We start from the raw sequence: 10,330 nt of genomic DNA on the forward strand, positions 1-10,330 counted from the left end.
TGGTGTTCAAACTGCGGAATGTAAGGCACTGGGTTGCGGCATCAGGGCCATCCTTACCCATATGTAAAGTAGGCAGCTGCGTAGGGCACCAGGAAATTTGGGGCACCAAATTTCCTGGTGCCTTGTGCAGCTGCATGCTGCTCCAGCCCCTGCTCTGGCTCTTCCCTAGGGCCCCTGCCTCTGCTCTGCCCAAGCCCCAGCCCCGCCCCTGAGGAGTGCAGCAAGGTCAGGCCTGTGCTCACCGGCGGAGGGAAGTGCAGGGACCCGGCCCAGCCACACCACTAGTGAGTGCTGGGGGGTGGTTCCCACCTGTCCTCAAAGCCTGCCCTCCCCCCTCACCCCCCTGTGGAGGCCTGGGGCCCGCCCCCCTGTGGAGGCTTGGGGCCAGCCCCCCTGCTCATCCCCCTGCAGAAGCCTGGGGCCCCACACACACAGCCCGTGGGAGGGCTGCATAGGGCCGCAGAGTTCCTAGGGACGGCCCTGGCAGCGGCTCTGGTCAGCACCACTGACCAGGCCGTTAAAAGTCCTGTCTGCGGTGCTGCCCGGCTAAGGCAGGCTAGTCCCTATCTGTTCTGACACCGCTCTGCACCCCAGAAGTGGCCAGCAGCAGGTATGGCTCCTAGGCAGGGGGGCCACTGGGCTCCACAAGCTGCCCCCAACCTGGCCAATTGGAGCTGGGAGGGGGCGGTGATTGCGGGCGAGAACCACACAGAGCCACTTGCACACCTCCACCTAGGAGATGGACCTGCAGCTGGCCGCTTCTGGAGTCCAGCATGGTCCGTAGTGCCAGGATAGGCAGGAAGCCTGCCTTAGCACCTCGACTGTGCCTCTGACTGGGAGCCACCTGAGGTAACCCCGCATCCCTGCCCCCTCCCCCCAGGTGCTTTGGGGTGCCCTAGAGCCCACCATGGAGCTGCTGTCCCTGCAGGGTCCCTGGGAGTCACAAAGGGGTGATGTGAGGTTACTGCCCCATCTGTCCTGGGGTGGGGGACTGGAGCCCCCAGAACAGCCCTGTGGGGACTCAGCCCTGTGGGGAATTCACTCTCTGTGGAAAAGCACGTCTAGGACTGGGGATTCCCAGCTGCATTAAAGCAGCATGAAGGAGAAGAAAGAGATAAAGCTTTAGAGAAGTCTGGGTGCGCTGGGTGTGAAGGAGGGTGCCCAGCTCTCAGTCTGCAGTACGGCCAACCCGGAACGTTCAAAAACTCTGAGTCAGGCTCACCAAAAATCAAGAGATTGGCTTTAAAATCACGAGATTATGTAAAAATAATAGATTGGGGGATCTTTTTATTTGCCTTCTGCTTGATGAGCCTTTAGGGCGCACTGGGGTCACATTTTGAATCTTTCTCCACAGCCACAAGGGCTAGGAAAGTACTGTTTCTTTAAGAGCAAAGGCTGAAATCATCACATCTCCACTTGAGTCCAGGAGCTGGGGCTTTAAGGAAAACAATAATTCTCATGAGACTCGCGACAAAATCATGAGAGTTGGCAGCACTGAGTCGGATTGAGTCTTTCTTCTCCGGAATTCCCTGGAGCAGGGGTTCCCAACCTTTTTCTTTCTGTGGCCCCCACCCAACATGATACAGAAACTGCACAGCCCACCCATGCCACAAGAACTGTTTTTCTGCATGTCCAGTAGATTAAAAGCGCAGGCTGTCATTAGGGGGTAGCCAGTAGAGCAATTACGCAGGGCCCCACAACACAGGGGCCCCCACGAAGTTAAGTTGCTCCGGCTTCAGCCCTGGGTGGTGGGGCTCAGATTTCAGCTTTCTGCTCCGAGCCACAGTGAGTCTAACGCCGACCCTTTTTCTGGTTTATTTTGGCAGACCCCCCTGAAACCTCCTTGCTGCCCCCAGGGGGCTCCGGACCCCTGGCTGAGAACCACATCCTTGGAGCTCAGTTTAGAAGGAGGGAGCAAAGCTGCTGCCTTTCCTGATGGCTGAACTCAGACCCTTGCAGTGGCGCTACCTCAGGCTAGGATGTAGAGCCCATGTCCCCATGTGTCAGTCACTCTGGGAATCTGTCTCTATTCACAGCTGATAGGGGAGGGAGGGAGGGAGGGAGAGAGAGAGAGAGATTTGGCAAGCATAAGTGGCACAAAAGAGAGATACTCTCATCAGATGCATTGGTGGTATAGTGGTGAGCATAGCTGCCTTCCAAGCAGTTGACCTGGGTTCAATTCCCAGCCAATGTAATGATATGATATTTCTCTTGGCTGCGAATTGGTTTAATTTCAGTCACGTTGTATCAGTTTATCAATAGAATGAGAGAATTAATGTCCCAAATCCCAGCTGTTCATTAAACACACAGTGGATGTAGTGGATAAAAAGCTGTCAGGGTGGATAAAAATCAATGACTTTTTTTAAAAAATAAAAAAATTGATCATTTTATTTAAATCGGATTTTTGAGGGAAAAACCTATCTAAAGATAGTTTTAATTTAGATACATTATAGCGCAAAGATATCTCATCATGGAATAGGGATTATAAATTCTAATTCTGTAGTATGAGACAGTATATTCATGTAATGTTTAGGAAAATTTTTGTAAATGAGTTCCAATAGTTCATGGATTAGGGACCCAATCTTATGAGGTTCCACAGGCTTCTGTATACATTATTTAGGTTAATCTTTCTATCTACCCAAAGGGACTCAGTGCTCAGTCTAGAAGATACCATCAGAAATGCTTAGTTTTGCAGTTCTCAAACTGTGGATTTGTGTCTCCAGCGGTAACATGCTTGTTAAGAGCAAAAATGTTTTTAAATAAATAAGTAATATATAGAGGTGAGAAATAACAGACCTCCACTCTATTGTCTCTCTGCAAATTTGTGGACACGGAGTCAATCCGTTACCTCTCTCTAAAAGTGAAAAGTTTCAAAAAATTAAAGGAATAGAAGATTGTTGAGGGCGGAATAGATCTGGACAAGGAGAAGAAGTCTGGAGATAAATGTGAGAAATATTATGTTTGCTGTTGAAGAAAAAAATCCAGAATACTTAACGTTGTTATTTTAGTTAAATAAAACAATTTAAATGTCTCTCTGATGATGTTCTCCTCCTAATACAGCCTGGCAAGAAAATCCTCCAAATATTAATACCTGTTGAATTGGAGATAGAATCACAGATTATTAGGGACCTCAGAAGGTCATCTAGTCCAAACCCCCTGCTCAAAGGAGGACCAATCCCCAAATGGCCCCTTCAAGAATTGAACTCATAACCCTGTATTTAACAGGCCAATGTGCAAACCAGCAAGCTATCCCTCCCCTAGTTGAGCTCTTAATGACTTCATAAATATCTGCTTCAATTATCTTTGGTAAATGAAATAACCAAACAATCATTCATTTTCTGATATAGCTGTAAAACTCATCTGAAAAGTTTTCAAAATAAATCACTGTTTACAAATGTATAGTACGTACCTGCTAAAAATGAAACCTACATCTATCTCTGAGTTGTGAAGAATATGTATTAAGTTTATAACAACCAACAAGAATGTCCTTTTTTTGTAGAATACCATGATTAAATCGAGTCTTCTTGACTAGTGATTTAAATCATGAACTATCTCCACCCTGCCCTCGGTGCTCTTGCCCCTGGCCCCTTCATTCCCCAGGGGCGCCCACAAATACGTTTGGCGCCGGACCCACAAAAAGTTAATCTGGCCCTGCTCAAACCTGACTGAGTGTAAACAAGAACGATACAGCCAGACTGAGCCAGCTGAAAGTTCAGGTGGGCCCTTTTCCTACAGTGATGGGATGACCTGTGAGGGGATTGGAAACTTGACCCAACAATTTTTAACTCCCACACTCTCAGCAACTTTCCTCTGAGTGCCTGTCCCTGTAGTTTAAATGCTCCAACACCAGACTCCCTGCCAGCCCTGGGACTGAGACGCTTTCCTTGTGTTTGGATTCTGTACAGCAGGGGTGCAGGGATCCAGCAGGTGCATCTGGCTCCTTGGTGAGGTTTTTCCTGCAAGATGTGTGTGTGTGAATCTTTGTGAGTAGGAAGCAATGACTGTGGCCCTCTCACTGAACCGACAGAGGGTGATGGTAGTTGGTGAGAGATGGGAGAAGAATAAAAGGAGCAACAAGAACGGCATGAGATTATCAGACCTTTGCTTTAACTACTAGGTAACCTTGACTGATGTGCCTGCTGTCATTTTACTGTTTCTAAGGTCTCTGCTTTCTGTAACCTTTCCCCCATTCATTCATTGACTGGCTGGACACGGAAGGTTCTGTACTATTGAATAAGACTAAGTGACAGGAACAAAACTCCCAAATCCCTCCTGGTGTGGGGAGCCAGGATTACTGTTCAAATTCTGTAGATCATAGATTGCCAGGTCTGGTTAGATAGTCCTAGGTCAACAGAAGAACTCATCTGTCAATGTAGCTATTACAGCTATGGGAAAACCCCTCCAATTACTGTAGCAGCTATCTACTCCAAAGTGCTATAGCAGCATCACAGCAGTGTTTTAAATGTAGACAGCCTAAGACTGAGACCAGATCTGGCTCCAGTTAGCACTGTGGATGCTCAAGCACTAAGACAACAGCAATAACAACAACACATTAGCACTTCTGTAGTCGGCAGGATTTGAACCTGCACAGGGAAACCCCCATGGATTTCTAGTCTAGCACTGTAATCACTCAGCCACAACTTCTTGATAGATAGCTGCTTTGCTACACTACTATTCTGTTCTCACTGAATTATCACTTCAAATTGTTTGCTCAGACCAGCTTCCCCAGCACACTCACAGCTGTGCATTAGTGTAAGTGTGTCCATGTCTGAAGAGCAAGAATTCCTGCCCATTTCCCTTCCAGCTGGAGCATGATTAGAGTGTGTTTGTGTTAACCACATTGCTGTAGATTGTTGTTCATTCCCCACTTTGACAATTCAGACAGTCCCTTTCCTATTCAAATCTCCAGTATATTATTCCAAGAGCAGGGGGCAGGATTTCTCAGGGGCACTGTCAGAGATGAAAGTGACCACATCCCCTCTGTTTGACCACTGTTATTGCAGTAGAGGAGGTTTGAATGGAATTGAATGCCCTGGCTCAGACAAGAGACAATGAAAGGTTTTGCTGTTCATGGATCTGTGCAAAGGAAAGTGTGTCTCTGTGTGAAATTGAGGAGAGAAATGAAACGTCCACATGGTGGCCCAATGCCCTAAGGAATGTGGGTGAAGGACTTGGGCTGGGAAATGATTTAACAGGAGTTTGTATCAATTTATTGCCCTGATTAAAAACTATGGCTAAAAAGCAGCCATTGTTGTTAGTACTTGTACCTGTGTAGGGATACCCCAGTGCATGTGAAGTCCATTGCCTTAACCAGGGGTAGGCGATTATTTTTCTCAAGATCCAAATTTCAAGGTATAGTCGAGGTCTAGACTCCAGAGAAAATAATACATTGATGATAATAAGAAGTATATAAAAAGATTTTACAGTCACTATGGGCTTAATTACAATGATTGTGTCGTGTCTCACTCTTTATATATTGCGCCACTGCCTTTCCCTTTAGCCTTTAGCCAAGGGTAAAACTAAACATCTCTTCAGATACAAGGGAGTGTTTGTGTTCATTCCTGCTAGCTACACAGGGGTTTGATGTTGCTGCTTTCAATCCTCCGGCTCTGCCAGGATAAGGAACAAAAACAGAAGGAGTGCTTTGCTGGACAGCTAGGGGAGCTGGGAAAAAGTAAACCATTATGTTTCTGTCCAGTTTTGAAACAGGGGCCTTTTGCATGTTAGGCAAATGTGAGAACCACTACACTACAGAAACTCTGTCACAATACTCTACCCCTCCCTTCAAATTCCATCCACTTGGCTGGCGCTCGGCCTGGCACACACCAATGGGCGAACCTGGAGAAAATGGTGGGAGCCCTTCGATGGGTCAGCTGGTAGAGCAAAGAACTGGAGGCGGTGGCCAGGAAGTCATCCTTACACCCCCGCCCCTTGTGACCCCAGCTTGAAGGAGAGCTTCTTTTTCTTCCCCTTGCTGAGAAAGAGCAAGAGAAGAAAGAAAGGTCAGGTGGGCCAACTCAGTGCACAAGCCCCCGCTGTCGAGCCCGGAATGAGGGACTCATGGCAAGTAGAGGTACTACTGCACTTCTAGAAAACAGCCCACGCTGGCACACAAAGAATATGCCAAAGCCTAAGATTGAACCAGTAACCTCCAGATCTTTAGGCTAACGCGTGCCCAACTGAGCTACTTCAACACCTGCATAGCACCTTTGGCCTGCTGCTTCTCTGTCCAGGTTGTTTTTGTCAGCCACGGCACACAAAAAGGACATCATTGCGAGCGGCCCACAAAGGTAAGATGAATTTTTGCCTGCATTGCTCAGCTTGACTTGCTTCCTCACCCCATTCCTGCCTTAGTTCCTGGGTTACCTGGTGGCTGAAGGTGACTGGGGCCCAGAAGGACAGGGAGGAAGTTGGACAGCTAGACTCTGGCAGCAAAAGTTCTGCCACCACTGTTGTCCTGGCTTCACCTGCTAACTGCCAGGTATTTGGGCTCCAGCAGTGCAGGGAATGAGATGGACAGAGCCAGCCCCTTTGCCTCCTGGCTTGCCTTCGTGGCCAACAGCAATTTTGGGGTGCAGAGGCTCAGGGAGCAAGAAGGGAAAGCCTTGGTGGCCATCTCCCCCACATGCAGGAGAATTGGCTTCACCTGCTTTTCCTGCGGACTAAGTCACCAGGCCTTCAGTTCAACCCCTTCAAACCAATGTATTGACCTAGGCACCTGGGAGGAAGTTGGGCAGCTACACCCTGGCAGCAAGAGTCCTGCTGCCATTTGCTGCCCGACCCTGTTGTTCCAGCTTCACCTACTGACTGCTCAGCAGCACAGCGGAAGTAGGTGGACAGAGCCATCCTCACCTCGAAGCTCAGGCTTAATAAAACATATCTTCATTCGACGATGGCCAATGCGAGACTGACATCGCTTGCTATTTTGTCACTTGAAAATGCCATTGGCCAGTCTTTGGCTCGCTCTAATGCTGCACTTCAGTTCATGAGGGGAAAGGTGAGAAAAGTGACCTTTGAACTAAAGGACTAGGATTAACATTCTAGTGCTGTCTCTTACTGTAACACTGTTTAATACTGGTCCACCCTGTGTTGGTGACAGTTCAATTTCTAGATGTTAGAACATTTCAGTTACTGTTCAAATTAAAAAGTTTCTATATGCTTAGAGGAAATGAATTATTTTATTTGCTTTTATATGGCATGAATAAATACAGATTTACAGATCCTATTATGCAAATTTATCATTTTATATGACAGAGAAAATCATGCATCCAAATTATGCATCAAAATAATGAAATGAGCTACAAATGCAATAAAAAATAAGGTCGTCAAAGGTTTAAATATGGGGGGGGCACCAAGGGCACTTCTTGCTTGGGATGCCATTTGGTCTAGAGGAGGCCCTGTCAGGGAGAGCAGGAGTTAGTTTCACATGCCTATTTTCAAGCTGTAATCTGTGGGCACCCTGCTCTGTGGGAGGGATCCCGGTAGCCCAGACTCAGGGCTGGAACAGGCCCCTGATTTAGGGGGTGGCTGCATGATTTACAGAAGGGGCAACTTTCTCACATGCCCACTGACCTTAAAGGCTCTGAGTCTAAAAGGGAGAGGGAAGTAAATAATTTTTTTAAAAAAAATAAACCAAACATTGTAATACAAGAATGATTCCAACAGCTCACTGTATAGTCCAGGGTTTTTGGCCCTAGGGCCACATCGGGGTTCCAAATCTGTATGGAGGGCCGGGTAGGGAAGGCTGTGCCTCCCAAAACAGCCTGGCCCCCACCCCCATCTACCCCCTCCCACTTCCAACCCCCTGACTGCCCCCCTCAGAACTCCTGACCCATCTAACCCCCCTGCTCCTTGTCCCCTGACTGCCCCCTCCGAGGACCCCCTGCCCCTAACCACCCCCCCGGGACCCCACCCCCATCCACCCCCCCACTCTCTGGCCCCTGACTGCCCCGACCCCTATCCACACCCCCACCCCCTGACAGGTCCCCCAGGACTCCCATGCCTATCCATCCCCCCCTGCGCCTTGTCCCCTTACCGCCCCCGCCCAGGACCCCCTGCCCCTAACTGCCCCCCCAGGACCCTACCCCGTATCCAACCCCAACTCTAAAGCCCCTTTCAGAATGCGGCCCTGTGAACACGGGCAGCCGCACAGCCGGAGAGAAACGGCAGTTTCCCCTTCAAAGCACCGCTTCTCTCCGGCCAGAGCCAGCCATGCCGCTATGCTGCCCGGAGTGCTGGAGGCACGTCTAGCTGAGGCTGTGGGGGAGGGAGGACAGCAGGGGAGGGGCCGGGGGTAGGCTCCCCAGCCAGGAGCTCAGGGGCCGGGCAGGACGGTCCCGTGGGCCTGATGTGGCCCACGGGCCATAGTTTGCCCACCCCTGGTATAGTTCCTCCTTTCTTTCCTCCACTGTGTTTTTAATGGCCTGCTGGGATTCGGGACATTAATTCTCTCATTCCATTGACAAACTTATACAACGTGACTGAAATTAAACCAATTCCCAGCCAAGCAAACATCACATCACTGCATTGGCTGGGAATCAAACCCAGGTCAACTGCTTGCTTCCAGAAGGAAGGAGACAACTCGTTGTAAAGCACATTTTGTGTTGGTTCTTGCAACGTACAGAAGGGTTTGTTGCTGCCACTGATTCCAATCTTTGGGCTCTGCCTGGATAAGGAACGATTCAGCCTGTCACTCAAGGGAAGAAAGGAGGTGATTTTTTTGACAGGGACGGCTGCCTCATCTTAAGGGTGTTTGTCTGTCACCTTCTAATCTAGTGGGTGCTTGGTACATGCAGGCAGCCCCTGCTCCTGGGTCTCTCCTGAGGAAATAAACTTTCTAAACAAAATACCAAAGTTTTTCAGAGAAAGGAGGGAAAGGAAATGGCCACAAGATGGCGCCAGGACATAAAGAATGTAAGGGTATGTCTACACTACGAAATTAGGTCGAATTAATAGAAGCCGGTTTTATAGAAATTGGTTGTATACAGCGGATTGTGTGTGTCCCCACATAAAATGCTCTAAGTGCTCTAGTCGGCGGACCGCGTCCACAGTACCGAGGCTAGCGTCGACTTCCAGAGCATTGCACTATGGGTAGCTATCCCACAGTTCCCGCAGTCTCCGCCGCCCATTGGAATTATGGGTTGAGATCCCAATGCCCGAATGATGCAAAACAGTGTCGCGGGGGGTTCTGTGTACATGTCGTCAGGCCCCTCCCCCTCCGACAGAGCAACGGCAGACAATAGATTCACGCCTTTTTACCTGGGTTACCTGTGCAGACAACATACCACGGCAAGCATGGAGCCCGCTCAGCTCAGCTCACCGTCACCATATGTCATCTGGGTGCCGGCAGACGTGGGACTGCATTGCTACACAGCAGCAGCAGCTAACTGCCTTTTGGTGGTAGACGGTGCAGCATGACTGGTAGCCTTCATCGGCGATCTGGGTGCTGGCAGCTGTGGGGCTGGCAGCCGTAGGGCTGCATTGCACCAGCCCTTGCCTTTTGCCTTTTGGTAGTAGATGGTTTATTACGACTGGTATCCGTCGTTGTCATACTGCAGTGGCTGTCAATCATGGGCACCTGGGCAGACATGCTCAGTCCTATTGAACTGTCTTGACAATGATGGCTATCAGTCGTAGTATGCCATTTTCTGCCAAGCGCCCATCGCACATTAGCAGAGTCTTCCCTGAGCAGCAGATCGTGCAATAGGCCTGAAGGCTATTGTCATGATACTGGAAAAATGTGGCTATAACTGCCAAGCGCCCAGTATTTGCTGCCAAGCACCCAGAAGATGCCGAGGGCTATCAGTCATGCTGCACCTTTGTCTTAAGATGTAAAAAATAGATTTGTTCTGTATTCATTAGCTTCCCCCTCCCGCCGTGAAATCAACGGCCTGCTAAACCCAGGCTTTTGAGTTCAATCTTTGGGGGGGGGGCATTCTGTGTGACAGTTGTTTGTGTTTCTCCCTGCTGCACAGCCACCTTTGTTGATTTTAATTCCCTGTACCTGTACGCCATGTTGTCACTCGCCCCTCCCTCCCTCCCTCCCTCCTTCCCCTGGTCCGTCAGATACTAGTTTCGCGCCTTTTTTCAGACCAGGCGCCATAGCTAGCACTGGGATCATGGAGCCCACTCAGATCACCACGGCAATTATGAGCACTATGAACACCACACGCATTGTCCTGGAGTATATGCAGAGCCAGGACATGCCAAAGCAAAACCAGGACCAGCCGAGGAGGCGATTGCAGCGCGGCGACGAGAGTGATGAGGAAATTGACATGGACATAGACCTCTCACAAGGCACAGGCCCCAGCAATGTGGAAATCATGGTGTT

The 10,330-nt window shown here is 49.3% G+C and overlaps 1 non-coding gene and 1 pseudogene across 1 annotated transcript; both read left to right on the plus strand.

The window, feature by feature from the left end:
• LOC112123844 overlaps nt 1-10,330 on the plus strand; it is a 158,705-nt pseudogene that overhangs the window by 12,908 nt on the left and 135,467 nt on the right.
• On the plus strand, nt 2,123-2,194 carry TRNAG-UCC. The gene has a single exon. It is a non-coding gene; the product is annotated as a tRNA-Gly (tRNA).

This window comes from Terrapene carolina, unplaced genomic scaffold, assembly GCF_002925995.2.
Source record: "Terrapene carolina triunguis isolate 2854851 unplaced genomic scaffold, T_m_triunguis-2.0 Scaffold751, whole genome shotgun sequence".
In the NCBI taxonomy this organism is placed as follows: Eukaryota; Metazoa; Chordata; order Testudines; family Emydidae; genus Terrapene; species Terrapene triunguis.